Raw genomic sequence first — 21,053 nt, 5'->3', positions numbered from 1 at the left:
AGGACCCACCTTAGAATATAGTCAACAAATTCCAACAGAGAGGACATGCAGGTCTTTATGACAGACTAGATTAGACAAATAGCACAGGCAGACGTATATACCAAGTACATACCCCTACATTAGTCCCACGTACATGTAGCAGGGGGTACAGGTACCACGTGTCCTGGTTTCCTAGGACAATCCTGGCTTTTGCCATTGGAGCTCTGTAACTTAGAAAGATTATTCATCCAAAAATCAGATTCATGATGCATCAGAATAAACAGATTTTTTTTTTCCTGGGTATACAAAATAAAGGAAACTATAACTGAGCCACTGAAGTCTGTCTCTGCTAGCACACAATTGTTGCATAAAGCAATCTCCATACAACAAGTATATTCTGGTTTTCTGTTTAGAAAACTAAACTATTATGTCTTATTAAGGTTTATTGAATAACATGGTACAGCAGAAACCATAGCAACCAATTAGGTATTAGCTTTAAACTAGAGAGGACAAAGTATAAAGTAGTATGCTCTTTAATGTACCCGCTGTGTAGAAAAATGAGTGGATTTATTTTCTTCATTACTTGAATCTTTATAATAGAATAATTATGTCATCACAATTATTTGGTGGGTTTTAGAACAAGTAGCTATTTGTGCTAGTGAATTTAAATGGCACAAAACTGGGTGCAGGGCATATGCAGAGGGACATTGAAGAAGCAGACTCTGAACTAGGTAGCCAGTTAGATACAATTTGCTTTACAGTATATCTAACCAACAGATATGGTAGATATTTTATTTACAAAACAGATCCCTTGGTTTATTTTATACATTCCTACATATATATTTTTTCTTTTAAATAAAAGGTTGTGATCCATTAACACAAATAACCCTAAATATGATACATAAATATATACCATATAATCCCATCTGGCTGAGTTGATTGGTGTATTTATAAAGGACTAGATATGTTTAAACTTCTTTTGTGATACAGCAGTAATGCCTGCAGTGTTTTATTTTATTTACAACATTTCACTATTAACGAACAGTCTTGACCAAGGTTGAATTCCTCTTCCAACATTATTGGTTTGTCTTTACGAACGTGTATCAAAGAACATCATCTGTGCAGATCAAAGGGGACGATGGGATGTAAAACTGCATATTTATTTTTAAAAGATAATTAGTCTTTATTTTTATGATGTAATTCACCTTTAAACTACCACCAACTTTGTGCATTGCAAAATACATACTGTACAGAGTTCTTTCTTACAGCTGTTTATTTCTTTTGAAATAGTTTCTCTGTACATCTATCAATAAATCAAAAAAATAATCCTCATTTAGCCAATGCAGAGGGAGAACTAAGTATCTTTCTAAAAAGTTCTAAAGATCTCGAAACTTTGCAATTAGAGTAAGTGAAGGTTTAATTGTAACATCCTTGACATTTTCAGATACTGAGAGATGCTGTATGTATTCTGGACTGCGTTCAATTCAATTTCCTTAAGATCTCTCACAAAATGATCATCGGTTCTTACAGGTTGAATAACTTAATTTGGTTGTGTAATTTTACAGTCTAAAGTGATTAGTCTTGAGTGATATGAATGTGCCACATCTCACTTGTCGTTAACCTATCATAGACTGCAATCAGGATTTAGTTACTTGGGGTCTAATCAGCGCAGAACACCAGCATTGACTGACAATATTATTTTAGTAATGTGCTTGGTTCTTTGCCAAATTTAGCACACGCCACTAATATAAATAATCTAATTTGACTTGTGCTGGAGAGGTTTTAGTAACAATGAACTTCAACCTTCCATGTAATATAAAAAGGAAAGGTTAAACCTGCCCTAGACACAATCTTAAGGCACTATTCATTAAATAAAACACTGGGCAATAATAATAATAAATAAAAACACACTTGTGAAAGTACTTAAATACAGGTTGGCTTACAATAAAAAACTACTAATAACACTAATATATATATATATATATACATATATATATATATATATATATATATATATATATATATATATATATATATATATATATGTGTAAAAGGTTCATAATGAAAGATATTTTAGATAAGGTTGTGGAGGAAGATATTTTTCTACACACAGCAGACATCCTGTCAGTGAACCCAATAAAGCAATCTGAATAGTATAATACCATAGAATAGGTAGCACTCCATTGCATAATGTAAATATAAGGCCTCACTTAGAATTGGATGTACATCTATTTATGAGGCATTAATATATACATTTCCGTACTGTACATGCATAGCAAAATGCATCCATAATTATATTTGATTTTGTCTTAGATTTATGGCCCCTTACGCCTTGAGAGGTGGAACGGGACCGTACACAGGGCCGGTGCAAGCTTTCTCAGCTCCCTAGGCAAAGTGTCAAACCCCCACTACATCACACTATTCTACTGCATCACACTGCTCCCCCTACATCACACTGTTCTCCTGCATCACACTTCTCCCCCTACATCACACTGTTCTCCTGCATCACACTGCTCCCCCTACATCACACTGCTCCCCCCTACATCACATTGTTCTCCTGCATCACACTGCTCCCTCTACATCACACTGTTCTCCTGCATTACACTGCTCCCACTTCATTACACTGCTGCCACTACATCACATTGCTCTCCCTTCATCACACTGCCCCCTACATCACACTGCTGCGCCTTCAACACACTGCTCCCCCTACATCACACTGCTGCCCCTGCATCACACTGCTCCCCCTACATCACACTGCTCCCCCTATATCACACTGCTCCCCCTTCATCACACTGTTCTTCTGCATCACATTGCTGCCCCCTGCTATACAATGTCTCCCCTAAATCACACTGTTCTCCTGCATCACACTGCTCCCCCTTCATCACACTGCTCCCCCTACATCACACTGCTCCCCCTACATCACACTGCTCCCCTTTCATCACACTGCTCCCCCTACATCACACTGCTCCCCCTACATCACACTGCTCCCCCTGCATCACACTGTTCTTCTGCATCACACTGCTGCCCCTGCTATACAATGTCCCCCGTAAATCACACTGCCACCCCTGCACCACACTGTTCCCCTTTCATCACAATGTCCCTGTGCATCACATTGACCCTCCTTCATCACAATCTCCCCCTGCATCACACTGTTCCCCCTTGATCTCAATATCCCTCTTCTTTACACTGCCTCCCCCTTCATCACAATGCCCCCCTGCATCACAATGTCTCCCAGGCATCACACTACTGCCACTTCATCACAATGTCCCCCTGCAGAACACTGCCCACCGCATCACATTTTCCCCCTCTGCATCCTCTATGTCTGGCTCTTCACTGGGAGTGTCGGGACGTGATGATGACGTCATGCTCGACAGTCAATGAAAGAGGAGGAAGGAGAATGTAGGAGGGAGCAGGGATAGTGTGCCTTATGGCGGGGGCGGGCAGGCCAATCAAACAAATCTTTTGCGGTTACTGATCATGATGATGACGCCAGCAACACTATTTAGCTGCTTCTGGTTGGTTGTATGCTATTAGTACTGCATTCATTAGCATTACAGCTATATTATGTTAAGTTCCGTTCATCTATTCACATTTTTTTATGGACTAGACATGCTGGTGTTTACATTTAATCACATTTCTCCTCCTGCACAGAAATAATGCTGTGGTTTGGGATGTAAATATTGTGAGACACATACGACTCTGTCAGGCGCCATCCCTTTCGTCTCCAGGTGGTGTGTGGCTTGTTGCTAGGCAACAGAATGCAGCTTTCAAAAAAATTATCGGCAGTCAGTGTGATGTCACTGACCACTGGAAATGCTTTTAGCACAGCCTATTTAAGGCAGCCTGTGGCACTGTTACAGTGCCAGAATGTTGGATCACTCCTATTTCTGTTCTCGGTTCCTGCCTGTCAGTGTCTGCACCTTTGATCCCTTCATTTTGTACTTCCTTTTACCGATTTGCTTGTTCCTGACCATTCTTCAACTTCTCGATTCTGGTTCCGTGTGGATCCCTTGTTTGACCTGGGGAATCCTGAGTATTCTTCTACCACTGGATTCTGGCCAAGTTTAGATTCATGGCTTGACCTAGGCTACCTCAACTATCCTTCTGCATCACATTTCTGGCTTCACTTGGATTCCCTAGTATTGACTCAGCTAGCCCACAATGACTTCAGCTAACTCGCTAGCGAATGGCTCTGAGTCCCGCGACCTGCATGTTCCACGCAGCTAAGACTAAATCTCTCTGCATTGGTCCCTGGTGAAAACTGGGAGTGTTTTACACTATGCGCCTCTTTGCTCAATAGCACCAACTTCTAGCAGGTGTTCGTTCACTTTACCAGTGTGATTTGTGACAGACTCAATATACAAACTTAAGTTGCAAAATAGAATCTCTCAACATGCTGTACTGTAACATCAGAAACATATGCAACAATGTTTATATCGTTTTAGGCGCATTAATCTAGGAGACCAGAACCTCTTGTATTCTATGCATTTCTGTTGCGCTCTCTGCGCCGTTTTACTCACTGTCCAGGACTCTACAAAACTGCATTGGGAGGGAGGGAAATTTATATAATACCAGACCTGCCGTACTAAAGGATCAATTTAGTTTGCTGCAGTTTTACTTTAGCATTGTTTTGCATAAAATGAAGGTATTTATCATCATCACCATTTATTTATATAGCGCCACTGATTCTGCAGCGCTGTACAGAGAACTCATTCACATCAGTCCCTGTCCCATTGGAGCTACAGTCTAAATTCCCTAACATACACACACAGATAGACTAGGGTCAATTGATAGCAGCCAATAAACCTACTTGTATGTTTTTGGAGTGTGGGAGGAAACCGGAGCACCCAGAGGAAACCAATGCAAACACGGGGAGAACATACAAACTCCTCACAGATAAGGCCATGGTCGGGAATTGAACTCATGACCCCAGTGCTGTAAGGCAGAAGTGCTAACCACTTAGCCATCGTGCTGCTCATTGAATTGGCATCAATTCTATGCCATTAGAGCAAAAATTATATATGTAGTAAATGGTACACTAACATGAATCTACATCTACTAATGTGTTATGGTGCATGAAACATGCTGCCAAAATTTTACATTAGTATGTTACTACAGCAAAGATTAAACTGCATTGTACACTTGTGTACTATTGTGGAAAAAATATATCTGACATGCATGGTTTGACAAACACAAGATTTACTTATTGCAGCATAGATAATGAATGTAATTTAACTTTGTTTTATTCTATTATAAAATAAGCGTAAATCTGAATATGTTTATTGTTCCTCAGTATTAGCTTATTATTTTTTATTTTTTTTTTAGGGTTTTATTTTTGAAAGGTCACAAACAAGCATCAGTCCAATACAGTATCCGTAACAATCAAGTCAAACAAGTTCAAGGACCTATACATTCAGTGTATATCATACAGAACATAAACATGATATTGACCAAATTTTAACTGTAAGGAGAGAAGAGAGAGGAAACAGAGAAAAGAGAAGTTGGTCAGAGAGAGATAAACCAGATAGACTAGGGGGGCGGTGTGGCTAAACCGCCAATAGAAGAAAAAGAGGGGCAAAGCAGGAGAAAGGAAGAAGAAAGAGAGAAGGGGAAGGCAAGGGAGGGGAGGCGGTAAAGAATTGAGGAAGGATATCAAGTGGAGTGTTGTAGGGGAGTCAAATGGCAAAAGGAGTTTGGACTTGAAAAAATGACATCCACGGTGCCCAAATTTTGTCAGTATTAGCTTTTTAACGGAGTTCTAGCTCTTCTTTTACCCATTAGATGTGATAGGTCGATTTGGGTGCAAAACAGAGACAGTTAAGAGATGTATCTGTGCAGTAAGTGTTAAACTGGAGGACATATGGGGGAAATTTACTAGAGAGCGGATCAGTTAAACCGCTGTTTATACAGCAATTTCTTGGTGGCTTTCAAACTGCTAGATTTACTAAAGTCCAAATTGGTCCAAAAACGCTATCCCAATTTAATTACACGCTAAGAATACAAAGCATGACATTTGCCAGTAAAAAATAAATGGTTGTGAGAGGCAAGACAGCTGAACCCGCTTCCTGTTTGAGCTATATGGACATTCAGAACAAACGAGGGGGCACAATATTTATTAATTAAGCGTACCCATGTGCATTCTGACATCTGTAGTGACACAAGTGTGTACTATAAATGGTGCCCACATCAGGAAATAATAAATTATTATTGCCCCGGCTATAAATCAAATAGTATTGCCCCCCATAATAATTATAAAATAATATTGCCCCAAAAAATATAATGTTAAAATATAATGTTAAAATATTGCCCTCTTAATATAATTCTACATTATATTGTCATCATCATCAACATTTATTTATATAGCGCCAGCAAATTCCGTAGCGCTTTACAATTGGGATATTGTTGCAACAAATATATTCATAAAATAATTTTGTTACCCTAAGATCAATATAAATTATTTCCCCTCCCCTTAATCAACAAATAACAAATTAAACTCATAATTAATAAATGTTTTGTGCCTCCTCTTATGTTCTGACGTTTTGTCTGAACATTTTGTTTCCAACATATTTTTCTGACAGTAATATCTGTTTTGGGACAATTCAAACCGCTACACAATGCTGGCGATTTGAGTTTCCACCCACCAAACTGCTTGAAAGTAAATCCTGTGGATTAGAGATGAAAACCGCTGGTGATGTGTGGCGGTTTTAAAACCACCAAAACAGTGCTTGCTGCTTCGTAAATCTCCCCCATGAAGTTATTTTACTCTAACATTGGTAAATATGGCTGCTAAAATAGGATATATCATCGAATAATACATGCAGGGTAACTAAGTATATACATCATTTGTAACCGTGTTGCATTAAGCGATAAAATGATTTAAGTCATTTAAAATAGTTCTCAAGAATTAATTTATATTTTAATCTCAGGGAGCTGCAAAGCAAATATTTATTTTACGACTAGTGATTTAGTCCATCTCGAACAAAAAGATCAGTGTTTTCCATATCACTCAACTTTGCAAGCTATCAATAAGTCATAGACCAACAAACAGATAGGAGCAATGAAAGATAAACACCGTCTAACAAAACAACCTTTCTAACAGTCAGTGACTTGTACAGAACCAGCTTTTAGGCAAACATTATTCAAACTCAATTGCAACATAATAACCTTCCTGGTAGTTGTTTCAATATCTTTTGTTATTATGCACTTTAAATTTCAAGGTCTTCTCCTGCTCTTTTAATACATATGTACTATATATATATATATATATATATATATATATATATATATATATATATATATATATATATATATATATATATATACACACATATATATATATATACACACATATATATATATATATATATACACACACACAAGTAATTTAGTTCACCTCTCACATACCTTGCAGCATATAGCATCTTAATAGTTAGGTCCAGCTGAGGGTACGGTCCACAGTGTATAGCTCTGTGTGGATTTACAGTACATTGTGGAACCAAAGTGAAAGACTGACCTATAAACTTATTTTAATAGTCCCCTTTGTCCACTAGGAGGAGATATAACACCCTCGGTGACAAGATGTTGGCAAGGAATATGTAATTTATATTTTAATATTTTTTCTTGACTTTCAGAAAGTAGGAAAAGCCAACACTTATATAGATTATGAGAATAATGTGGGGTCTCCATAAATCTCCTAGGGAGGTCTGATGAGGACAAATATTGTATCAGCTGTCAGCATGGAAGTTTCATTCACTTTTATAAAGTTAATTTCTGATAGCAATGCATTACATGGTATTAAACTATGCCTTTATCTCTCAAATTCACATAGGAAAAAATGGAACCCCCCCAGAAAAAATAAAAATGAAATGTGATCGAAAACCTGAGACAGTATAACATTTGAATCATAACAAAAAAAACAGGTATGATATGGAAACGGAATGCTCGGGGTGACGTATATAATAATGTATGACAATAATCTAGGGGTCTTAAACTGGCAGCTGCCTCAACATATGTAATGCCCATTGCTCAGCCCACTAAAGTCATCCCTTGGTTTCTGTTCAATTTTATATGTATTAAAACACTTATAAGCGCCTTTATTTATTAAGATTTCCAGTGGCAATATTTGGGACTGTACGGGGAGCCTTACACATGGGAAATGTGAATCCAGCTGCATATGCCAGACAGAATTAATAAAACAATACTGAATTGAATGTAAATAATAAACTTTGTCTATTACTGCTTACAATAGGGGAGCTGACCTATTGGAACTAATTGTTATTACCAAAATATCAATATGGGGCACAAAAGTTAGAAAGTAAGACATATCTCTGTAGTAGAGGAAGAGTCAAATATTTATTACTAACAATTATTAATGAATATAATATTTTTTTACAGAATGTGCATGATTAGTACTTTAAGTGGGAGAGTGAATTAGCTGCTAGACACCTTGTAGTGGAGATTTGTCAGAAATCTCCACTCATTTTTCCTTGCACCTCTAGATGAGCGGAGATTTCTACCGTAATTGTCTTCAATATGTGCGGTGTGATATCCACGCGCCACCTCGACACCGTTTGAATCTCCCCCTAAATCATACTTGTCTACTTTCAGGCAGTGCAGTCCGGGAGAGGGGCGTGACTAGAGGGCGAGAGGGGGCAAGGCGCTGCCAATTCCATAATTTTGGCTGCGCCCCCCACTGCAAAAATGCCATTTTGATGCGGGGGGTGGGGCCAACATGACGCGATTCACTGTGAATCGCGTTATTTTGACCAGGGAATTGTGGGATGCAGGAGACTTGCCTGCTGTCCCGGGAGTCCGGGAGACCGACCCGAATTTCAGGAGTCTCCTGGACATTCCGGGAGAGTTGGCAAGTATGCTCTAAATATAGGATTGGCAAAGTTTCTGCTGTAAAGAAAAAACACGCACAGAAACCCTGTAGTTATAAATATTCATGCAATTATGAGTACTATAAAAAATTATGTTATACCAGCATAAATAGATATAAATAAACTTTAATATTTGTAATGCACATATCAGATGTGTTCCTAAATAGGTGCTTTGGACATCTGGTATTATGACACTCCGCAACAGATTAATTAATATTCTGGTGGAAATTGAGGGAAGTTACCACTTGTACCATAAGACGTTCCAGCAACAACATGCAAAGCATATATAAAATAAATATGAAAGGAAAGGAAAGGGGCCTTTTGTTAAGTTTAAAATGTGTCTGTGCAAATCGGTATCCAAAAGTAACAGCAGCTGCTGTACACAAACAGTAGTAACATTCTGGCACTGGATACGTCAGCATAGACTCACCTGGCACGTCTGAGGACACAGCCTGGCAGAGACTGCCACATGCATAGGACAGAAAATAGATTAAACAACTCCACAAAATAAAGCTCATAGACAGTATCAGGACAAGGAGAAAGCATAGAATCACACTACAAGCATATTGGTTTACTGACCTTGTGATCTCTTTCTGTAGACTTGGGACTAGATTTACTAAACTGCGGGTTTGAAAAAGTGGAGATGTTGCCTATAGCAACCAATCAGATTCTAGCTGTCATTTATTTAGTACATTCTACAAGATGACAGCTAGAATTTGATTGGTTGCTACAGGCAACATCTCCACTTTTTCAAACCCGCAGTTTAGTAAATGTAGCCCTTGGTCTTATTCCCAAAGCGAACTGAGAAAGCAACATTCTTATCTCACTACATAACTATGCTGGGGATTCTCTTCACATCCCATGCCAATTGGCGATTTTTTTGCCAGATACCTGTTGTCCAAGTCAGGGGCGTTGCCAAGCCCAAACACCAGCAACCTAGGATCTGGGTCTCATGCACACGGCTCTTTTCCATTATTAGATTATTATGAATGAATTTAGGGGTCTAATTTAATATAATAAACAGACATTTCCTATTTATCTGTGTCACTTGTAACTTTATACAAAAGAGCATTTCTGAACTTGGGGGTTTGTACTGTGGTTTTTCAGAATCTACCAATGCCTCTGGTCAGTGTTTCAAATGCCTGACAATAGTTCTAATTTTGGCATGAAGATCTAGGTTAGTAAAACCCAAAGGGGTGGAGCTTACTGTGGAAGTGAGCATCAATTACATCAAATCTGGTTGTTGTTGGACACATTGGGTGAGTGGTAAAGAGTGGAATATGAGTAGATCAGAGGAGTGGCTTATTTTTGTCCAAATGTTGTACTATTAAAAGTTGGAAGGTGTGGTTTCATAGAGTCAATCTGGCTGGCTACGTATTAAACAATAAATGTTATCAACAGAGGCTACTAATGCATGTAAGAAGCCCTGTAGGATCATATTTGGCCGTAGCAGCAAGCTGGTCTGACCTAGGGTTCACCATATACAATGTGTAAAGACCTGCAAGAACCGTGACCCAAATTCACATCTCACACTTTAAATTGTACCTCTCCATCTTGCATAAATATTTAATTTTTTTTAGTTCTATATACAGTTTTTTGTATGACCACAGCCACCTGCAGCTCAGCGGGGAGCTATAGTTTCAGTTGGAGACAGACAAGAGTTCTGTCCCAGGAGACCTGGATTCACCTAGGCAGAGTGTTGCAACCAAAACGCAGTTTATTCAGTAGATGGCAATACAGACAGGTGGACATACAATCACCAGACAGAGGAGAATATTTGCAGCTACAGCATACACATGTGACCAGGGCCGGTGCTAGGGTCCTTGGCGCCCTAGGCGCACTGTCTAGATAGGCACCTCCCCCCCCCCGGCATACTGTCAAAATCGCCGCCCCCCCCCCCCCCCGCAGGCACACTTTAAAAATCGTTGCCCCCCCTCGCCGCAGGCACACTTTAAAAATCGGCGCCCTCCTCCCTTCTCCCCACGTCTTTCCTTACCTTGCCTCAACACCGCCGCCTCTCTGCTCCGTCTCCTCCCCTCCACTCCACTCACTGACACTGTCGTGCCCTGATGATCATGTCACGCCCGACAGTCAGTGAGTGGAGGGGAGGAGACGGAGCAGAGAGGCGGCGGTGTTGATCAATAGCCCCTTCCCTCTTCCCCGTTGATTTATCTGAACGCTGTGCGGCGGCCGTGGAAGGTATGGTCAGCGGTCACCGTACAGTTTTAAAGTAATTTTATTTCTAAGGTGCCCTCCAGAGCTCAGCGCCCTAGGGAAGTGCCTAAAGGGAGTGCCAGGCCTGCATGTGACGGAAGCACAGTTCCTAGTTACCAATGCACAATCACACCAGTCAAAAACACAGGTTATTTCCCTTTCAGTATTCCCACAGTGATGGGCTAGTGATGGGCGTATTAGGGGTGGTAGCCAGATTGTGATAGGTGGGAAAATTAAAAATGTAACTCTGAGTGTTCTCTCCCATGGTGGTTGGAGACCATTGGCTGCCTGTGGGGAAAGTGCCTAGGAGGCTAATCCAGGGTACTGTATAACCATGACCTTGTTGGCTAAACATGAAAAGGTTGATAGTAGTATATCAACATACACCGATACTGAGTAGTTGAGATCTAATTACTGGGAATAGCCTGTGAAGGGGAAAAAATGTAGTAAGGTTTTAATCTTGACATATTCTCATGGTTAAGGCTGAAGACAATGAGTCATCTTTGGGCGGGCATTTGAAGATCATCATCATCATTAATTTGTACAGCACCAGCATATTCCATAGCGCTTTACAATTGGGAACAAACAATACTCGGTTATACAGTCAGACAGACGGGTAAGAGGGCCCTTACAAGCTATAGACAAAGCGAGTAGGAGAGACATGGGCACGACATCCCCACATCTATCTTAAACATGAGCAATGCTCCTTCATGCTACGTTCCGCTATGCTGGATTTGAATGAAAACGAAACGAGTGACAGAAGTTTGATACAATAGAAAAGTTTGATGAGAACTGGTACTTGGTTCAGAGCATTTCATTGCACATTTTAAATGAAAACTATTCACTGTAAGCTCTTCAATGAAGTGTTCTAGCCCGATAGCGGCTTCACGTGTTATACAAACTATTAAACAGTGAGGTTGACGACTATATTTATTTTATTATTTCATACTATTAATCTATGTTTCTATAGCACTGAAGGCCGTAAAGGAAATTAAACATTAGAATAAAAATCCAATTTGTATCAGCAATTAATAATCTTATCTGTAGTCATATGTGTAGGTTACAAATACTACATCTATAGCAAGCACACATTATACTTAACCTGCCCTAGGAGGCTCTAAAATTAATTCTTACCCACAAAAAGGAGCCTTTGCAGTTTTTCAGTGCTAGAAATTAGCATGCATCATATTTTATGCTTCATAGGCCTTTTTTAAAAAAATTATTTAGTATTTAGAACCAACAGTTATACTAGACAAATATTGTCACCCCCTTGATATTGATTATGCATTTTAAAACCTAGCGTACGGCTTGAATGCATTACTATCCATGTCAGGAACAATTATTTAGCTGTAACTGTGCTTTATATTTTCCAAAGGGATGATATATATATATATACCTAAATGTACACATTCTCTTGGCAGCTCACAGCAAATGACTGTTGTGTTTACATTTAACATAATCCGTCTCTTGGCAACTTTGTTGGTCCATAAATTTGTCTGAAAAGGAAACTTAGGTTTTAATTATCTGCTTATTTAGGCATATGAGAACTGGCAGCTGAGTTCACTTCAGTATCTTTGCAGTTAAGCATCTGCTTATTCAGAAAGATGGAATTGTTGAGATTTTATAGAACTTGCTAGAATACATAGCTTTTACGATTGCTTCTTTTTGGATCTGTGTGGAGTTTGTATGTTCTCGACAGTGGAGCACGCAGGGGGGTTTCTGGGTCTCCAGAAACCCCTCCCCTCCTCTAAAAAAGTGCCCTATATAGCGGCACTGTACTATACAGCAGCCGCGGTGCTGTCAAAGAAGCGTCCGCGGCGATGCTGCCTAAACGGAGCTGCTGTGCATGCGCGGCAGCTCTCATGCTTTTTATTTTTTCCGGTGGAAGGGAAACCCCCCCTTAAAAATGCTCCGTGCGCCCCTGCTCCCCGTGTTTGCGTGGGTTTCCTCCGGGTGCTCCAGTTTCCTCCCACACTCCAAAAAAAACCATACTGATAGGTTATTTGGCTGCTATCAAAATTGCCCCTAGTCTCTCTCTCTCTGCATGTGTGTGTGTATATTAGGGAATTTAGACTGTAAGCTCCAATGGGGAAGGGACTGATGTGAATGAGTTCTCTGTACAGCGCTGCAGAATCAGTGGCGCTATATAAATAAATGGTGAGGATGATAATAACAAAAAATATAATGTGAACTATTTTATTCTAATAGGTCAACTATTGGCCAGTAAATCGGTGGCAGTTGTTACAGGTTTTGTGTGGTCCTCAACTCCTTTAAAAAGCTCCATAACTTTCTCCAAGCCATTCAGGATTTCCACCATAACCCATCATCTTTGGTCTTGACAAATGGCCCGTATCCCTCCATGTTTGGTATAACCAATGGGACTAGACAACGATGCCCCCTTCCTAATTTATGCACTATGTACTGAACCGCTCTCCGCGAGGATTAGACTGAACCCAGATGTAAAGAGAATCCAAATGTAAAACCGACAATATAAAATCTCTTTGCGGATTATGTACTTTTAACTTGGGCCTCACCTCATGTTTCTCTCCCTAATTTGTTTTGTAGAACTTAAGAAATTTGGTTTACTCTCCAGTTATAAAGTGAACTCCAAAACTGAGGGGCTTGGTCTTCACCACCCTCCTCACACTAAGGGCTAGAGTTACTAAGCTGCGGGTTTGAAAAAGTGGGGATGTTGCCTATAGCAACCAATCAGATTCTAGCTTTCATTTATTTAGTACCTTCTACAAAATGACAGCTAGAATCTGATTGGTTGCTATAGGCAACATCCCCACTTTTTCAAACCCGCAGCTTAGTAAATCTAGCCCTAAGTAATTATTGGAAACCACTTTTGACTTTCTTTGGCATCCCCTAGCAATCTGATATTTAGGCGTTTAAAACTTATGACCAATTTTTCCAAGCTAACTACCCTCCTTTACTGCCACATATTAACCGTGAGCTGCACAATTGGAATTAAGGTGAATGTGTTGCCCAAGCTGATGTACGTGTTTCAACTTTGCGAGTAAAAGTCCCGGATTCTTTCCTTCACTCCCTCCAATCCCTATGAAACAAATTCATTTGGAATGGCATAAAGCCTACACTTAGTAACGCTTGCATAGCTAAATTCAATCATAATGGTGGTGTTGGACTTAGAGCAGCCTCGGTTTGCACTGTACCCTCTGTCCGGTTCACACTGGAGATTTAGGATAAATTAAACATTTTGAGCTGACTCAATATCCATAATCTTTTATGCCACACATTCTCTTTTTCCTTTGCCGTGTACTGCAACTTTTGCCCAACCTAGGCTATCAGTGGGATTGGACAGATTTATCCACATAATGGATAAAATGCTCAACACTCCTTTTCGGAACTGCACGACAAATATAACCTCCCCCATTACCTTCAATTTTATTATATCCAAATAAAAAGCTACATAGAGGCCCAGATACAATTATCCAAGCTCAAATCCCCAACACCTATCTGTATCTAGTCGTTGAGGGTATATCTCACTACTATATAGTTTTCCTTTGTCTTCCTCTTCCCCACTTGTGGAGCCATTTGAACAGGCATGGGAGTGGGACCTTGGAATCACTCTTGGTGAGGAAGGACAGTCACTCAATCGCCAACCAATCCAACCTTCAATGGCATAACTGCAGGCAAAGAGGAACCTTCCTACCTGTCAGGTGGGATTGTTCACTCATATCTCGAGTCCATATTACTCTGCCAACCAGTCAGTCTGATAGCACTAGGGCTCCTCCCACACCCTTGGGCAGTGGGGTAATATAATTGCTTTAATAATAAAAAACATTTTGTCCCTTGTGCACTACAAGTCCTAGGATGCCCAGGCTGCCAATAACTTGCAGTATATAGTTATAGAGAGCCCACGGTTGGTCTATTTCCTACAGCTGCGCAGACAGTGACACAAGATAGTTAGTGCACTTTCACCTGTGATAAACAATACCAGGCTGCCATTAAGTCTTTGGGCATGCCAGCACTTGTAGTACTACCAGCCAGCACCAGCATACCCACGGCTACCAGGGCATGCTGGCACAAGGGGAACCACAAGTGCCAGCATGCCCCGGGACCTGTAGTGCACCAAGAAAAATGTAAATAAAACGCATGAGCAGACCCGTATTTTATAGATTTTCCAGGTCAGCCATTGGCTGATCCTGGTATCCAGCACTATATACTTCTCAGCTAATCCTGGTATCGTGCATTCGTTCTTATTCAGCAGATCCTGGTATTAACACTGAAATGTATTTTGATCATATGTATAATTATTATGCACATTAACATTTTCTTTTGTTGTGTTATAATCTGAGATTGCTGGACCTGAAGCAAAAGTTAAATTCTGATAACATATCACAGGGGCCTATTTATCAAAGATTGAAGAGCCCTATATGGTTTTCGATGACGATAGGGCATTTTATCACTAAGTGGGAGAGAAAGGGAAGTGCGGTGGGAGTGCCATGTTATTGTCACGTCCCAGGTGCCATACTTATATGCCTTCTGCTACTGCATAATATCCACTGCTGGACCCAAGAATCAAATGTATACCTGCCAACATTCCCAAATGGAAAATCTAGACTTGCCACAAAGCTACCCATGCCCGGCTGAGCCCAAACCAGGTTCATTTTGGACAATGTCACGATCATATTCTGAGAAGTCATACCAATTCTGCTATAAATGAGGACTGTTAGCATGTATTATAAAGTCACTACACAATAAGCTCTGTTGATTTTAATACAATGGGATATTTACAAAAAGTTCTTCATGGGAAAATATGAAGAGAAGGTAGGGTTAGCCACAACCACCAATCAGATATTTGATTTAATTTTGTAAACTGTATCTGCTATGGCCAACACCAGCTTTTCTATACTGTTACCAGTGGAATGGTTTTCATAAAGTCCCCCCAATGTAATTTATGACGTACCAACATAGTATAATCTAAATCAGTGGTCGAATTGGAATTTTCGAAGTGGCGGTATGAAAAATGAAATGGGAATGTAAGTGAATGGAATGTGATAGTGTTACAATGAAGGCAGTAGTAGAAGTGTTGGTACGGCATACCACCATATACACCCCCACTTCCACCACTAATCTAAATACAATTAAGCAGCACAGTGGCCTAGTGGTTAGCACTTCTGCCTCACAGCACTGGGGTCACAAGTTCAATTTCCGACCATGGCCTTATCTGTGTGGAGTTTGTGTGTTCTCCCTGTGTTTGCGTGTTTCCTCCGAGTGCTCTGGTTTCCTCCTCCTAGTCTGTCTGTCTGTATGTGTATATGTTACGGAATTTAGACTGTAAGCTCCAATGGGGTAGGGACTGATGTCAATGAGTTCTCTGTACAGCGCTCTGGAATTAGTGGCGCTATATAAATAACTGATGATGATGATGAACATACAATATCAATTTGATTATTGAATGGTTTACCAAGCATTAAAGATAATGTAATAGGAAATGTTTTACAAATAGATCTCATTGAAAATACAACTTATACTTATTTTAGAGTAGAGTCTGTCTGATTTAAAAATTTACAAGACCATGCTAAATTGATGACTTTCTATCGCTGCTAATAAAATCATCATCGTCTACTTATATAGCGCCACTAATTCCGCAGCGCTGTACAGAGAACTCACTCACATCAGTCCCTGCCCCATAGGAGCTTACAGTCTAAATTCCCTAATATGGACACACACACAGAGAGGGAGAGACTAGGGTCAATTTTAATAGCAGCCAATTAACCTACCAGTATGTTTTTGGAGTGTGGGAGGAAACCGGAGCACCTGGAGGAAACCCACGCAAACACAGGGAGAACATACAAACTCCACACAGATAAGACCATGGTCAGGAATTGAACTCATGACCCCAGTGCTGTGAGGCAGAAGTGCTAACCACTAGGCCACTGTGCTGCCCATAAATAAAATCATTGTCTGCACAATTTATCATTAAAATATCACGGGGCAGCAGTGAAAGGCTCAGCCCTCTGGTGACAATGGCCGACAACAGTGAGGGGAGTTTTACCGATCACCAGGCCAGGGTTCCTCTGCGCTTACGTGAGCCGGCACGATGGCTCGCGCATATGCACTGGAACAGGATTCACGAACTTTGGCTTTCAATTCCAGATTCAATCAAAAAATAAATAATAAAGTTAAAAAAAGAAAAAATAGAAAAGTTTATTAAAAAAGAAAAAATACTTTATATAACTAAAAAAGTGTATTTTATTGTGTACTGGTGCTGCTATCGCCATACTGAGATGGCGCTAACTATGGGAGGACAGCAGTGGAATTGTATTGTAAGATTTGCAACAGAATTTACCCAGTCTATATGACCATCACTGGGATCACATATTTCTGCCTTGTTAATCTGGATTCAACAGGAGTTTAAATTATGGGAAAATATGTATTGTAAGTAAAAGATTTTGGGTGAGGATACTGGGACACTGGGCTGTATCTAAATGTACTTGTGTGTGAACCTAAAGGGCCTGATGCTGAATTGGACGTATGCTCATTTGCACACAGTAAAATCTGCAAGCTTATTAGGCGCACACCCACAGAAAAAGCTGCATGCATAGGCACGTATATCAGGGCCATCTTTCTGACTGGGCACGATGGGCAGGTGCCCGGGGGCACAGCGGGCAAGGGGGCCCAAGGCTGGATGAAAATAAAAAATCCTAAAAAACATTAAAAAAGGTCGGGCGTGATGACGTCATCACGCCCGACATTCACTGCGAGTGCAGCACGGAAGAGGAGAGAACACCGACAGCGACGACTCAGAAAAAAGAAGAGAAGGGGATCGAACTCAGAGAACAAGGCGATTGAAAGGTCAGTTAAGGGGGATTTGATTCTCTAGCCGAGGGGACGCTGAGTGAGCACATGTAAAAAAATAGTGAGATATATCAAATATATAAAAGCCTAGCGGCGTGTGTGTAAAAAACTACCGGGTGACAGAGTGCTCAAGCTGCAGTGCCACCTGCTGGGCGGAGTTATATACTACACTGACCTACTAAATTCTTAGCATTATCTTCTAATATATAAAGGCCTAGTGGCGTGTGTTAGTGTGTGTGGAAAAAACTATTTTCTCAGAAAGGGCTCATCCAATTGACCTGAAATTTGGTATAGTGACATTATTTGACAAAAAAATTATAATAGTGAAGTCAGTTAACTTCCATCATCCCCCCTTCCCCCCGTGGGAGGGGTAGTAAAGGCTAAATTTACAAGTTGAGGGCTCAAACTCATTTTTGTGAGGTAATTTTACCTCATGAACACACATGCTGTGTTAGTGTGTGTGTGTGTGTGTGTGTAGAAAAAAACTACCGGGTGACAGAGTGCTCAAGCTGCAGCGCCACCTGCTGGGCGGAGTTATATACTACACTGACCTACTAAATTCTTAGCATTATCTAATATATAAAAGCCTAGCGGCGTGTGTGTGTGGCGATAAAAATGACGAGAACTTTTCTAACACCTTAAGTAGCTTGATTTGACTAGAATGCATGAGTATCATGCACGGGTTAACTTGTATATATATATATATATATATATATAGGGGTATGTACCTTGTTGTTTGATCTAATAATGCTTAAAAACACAATACTTGCCCTTTAAAGTGCACACAGCTCATACACAAATTGTGTTAGTAGTTTGTGTTTTGGCTGCGATGAGTGATGTTTCAGTTGCAATCTTAGGCAGAACAAAATCTAATCACTCCTCTGTTCCTATGTTATTATTCTGCATGGACAGACATGTCATTGTCAGGATATATTTAAGTTTATATCAATAATAAGAGACCTTTTCCGACTACTTTAACATAATATCACTGTAGAAAATTTTAGGGAAAACAATTGCATTAATAAAGCACTGCGTGTATTATCTCAGTAATGCGTTGGGTCCTGTGTTTGGAATGTTATATAATGTGAATAGTCCCATATGATTTACCTGTTGCTAGGATACCAAATGCTTCTTTCCAGGAATAATAATGTCATCATGTGACCAGCTGTCATGTTACATTGCTGTATCAGTTTGTTTGTTGGTGATACAGTAGTTGAGCAATAGCATGCTAAAGTTGCTCAATATGCTGCTACTTACTTTTCAGATTTAAAAGGGGAAGACTGGACACTAATATATAAAAGGCTGTGTATTTTAATGAGATTAATAATATACATGAACTAACTGGTGAGTTTATACTTAACTAAATATCTCTGGTATGCTCTCTTTCACTAATCTGCAGCAGGTTGTCATGTTAGGAGGAAGGTGTTGCTGTAAGTGAATACGCACACAGTATTGTGTACGTATTCTGACAGCTTCCTTGCATTGTGGGTTAGTTAGTTCATGTACATTCAATTTTTTACCTAAATCAGATCCCATCAAGACACAGTCCTAAAGATATGGGAGTATTTGCAGCTGTCTTCAATGGAGTGAGAAGTTGATAGTTTACTTTTTAACAGACATGCAGTGGAATGTCAGGTTAACTTTGCTCAATGTATTGTACTGTCATGGTTCATATCAATTTTGGGTTCTAGTCCACACTTTCCACTCTTCGCCTCCAGGAGGTCCTGGAGGGGAGGTAAAGTGTGAGGACGTAGGGGCATGGAAGTCCTCATCCTGCCCATTTCACTAGGAAATGGGCAGGATAAGGGAAAATAGCCTACTCTACCGGGAGTGCTGGAAACCTACCCAGAATTCGGGAGTCTGATGGGCATTCCGGGACAGTGGGGAGTATGGTCTAGTGGTCCTTTTAAAATGTTTGCATGACACTCACTTGTAATAATGAAATCTAGCCCTTCTATAGAACACACAAATTAATTAATATTTACAAATGACATACAATATTTAGCTCTAGATAGGTTACATAGCTGCAGTTGGGAAATAGGTTGAAAAACAGTGATTGACCATTGTCTTATGGGTAAAACTGGTCACATTTGAAGTAACGAATTCACAGTATGTATTATTATATTATATGATATTCATTTACTGCACAAACAAACCTCCAAAGAAAGAGACAGGTAAAACAAAAAAAAGAAAATGCCTGTGCCCACCTTAGATGCCAGACAGCCTTGGGTGCCTGGTGAGCTGGGTTTGTGAGTGTGCACACCAATGACCTCATTGAGAGTCGGACGCAAAGTCTGTTTTAGGCGCATCCAACAAAAAAACCACTACCACGCATGTGCAGAAAGCACCAAATCCGCCTGCATCTTGGACGCAATTAACACTTGCGACAGCTTGCGACTCACTGCAAGAGAATGGGAGGAACACGGAATTGTGGAGGCGTGAGCATGTAAATATATCCTAGTCGCAGTGAGGCGCAGTCGCAACACACGTCAAAACAGGGCTAAAACTGTGCGGCAGGAATTAGGTGGCGCAAGCGTTAGGTAGCTGCAGGAACTGCTGGCAGCTCCATAAGGTATTAAGAACTGGGGTTGCTTGTCACTCGTAATACCCTACCAAGCTGCGGCACACTCCCACTCCTACACTTTTTAAACGGACTTTGCGTCCGACTCTAAATGAGGTCTAGAATGTATTAGTGACCTGCATGCAGGCTTTCACGCAACACATTTTCAGGATTTCTCTCTGCAAAAACAGGTGACCCAGCCAATAGATTAACTCACCTGATTAAAGAAATCCTGAAAACATGACTTGTTGGTCTGGACTTGGGACATCTCTGCTCTACACCCATGGTTGTCAACTGTCTGTAAATTTACTGACAGTCAGTAAAGCAGTAGTGAAACCTTTGCTGTCATTTAGAAAAATATAGATATCAGTAAAAATAATTTGACAGCACTAAATTTCACAGGGCATTCATCATACCAATGTTATGTGTGAATACAAGGTTATCAGTCCCCTGTACACTCTAGAACAGGCCTGTCCAACCTGCGGCCCTCCAGATGTTTGTGAAACTACAAGTCCCAGCATGCCCTTCCAGCTATCAACAGGTTATCTACTGGCAAAGCATGCTGGGGCTTGTAGTTTCACAACACCTGGGGG

The sequence above is a fragment of the Mixophyes fleayi genome, chromosome 8 (genome assembly GCF_038048845.1).
Source record: "Mixophyes fleayi isolate aMixFle1 chromosome 8, aMixFle1.hap1, whole genome shotgun sequence".
In the NCBI taxonomy this organism is placed as follows: Eukaryota; Metazoa; Chordata; class Amphibia; order Anura; family Limnodynastidae; genus Mixophyes; species Mixophyes fleayi.
Note: the sequence above shows the minus strand (reverse complement) of the source record.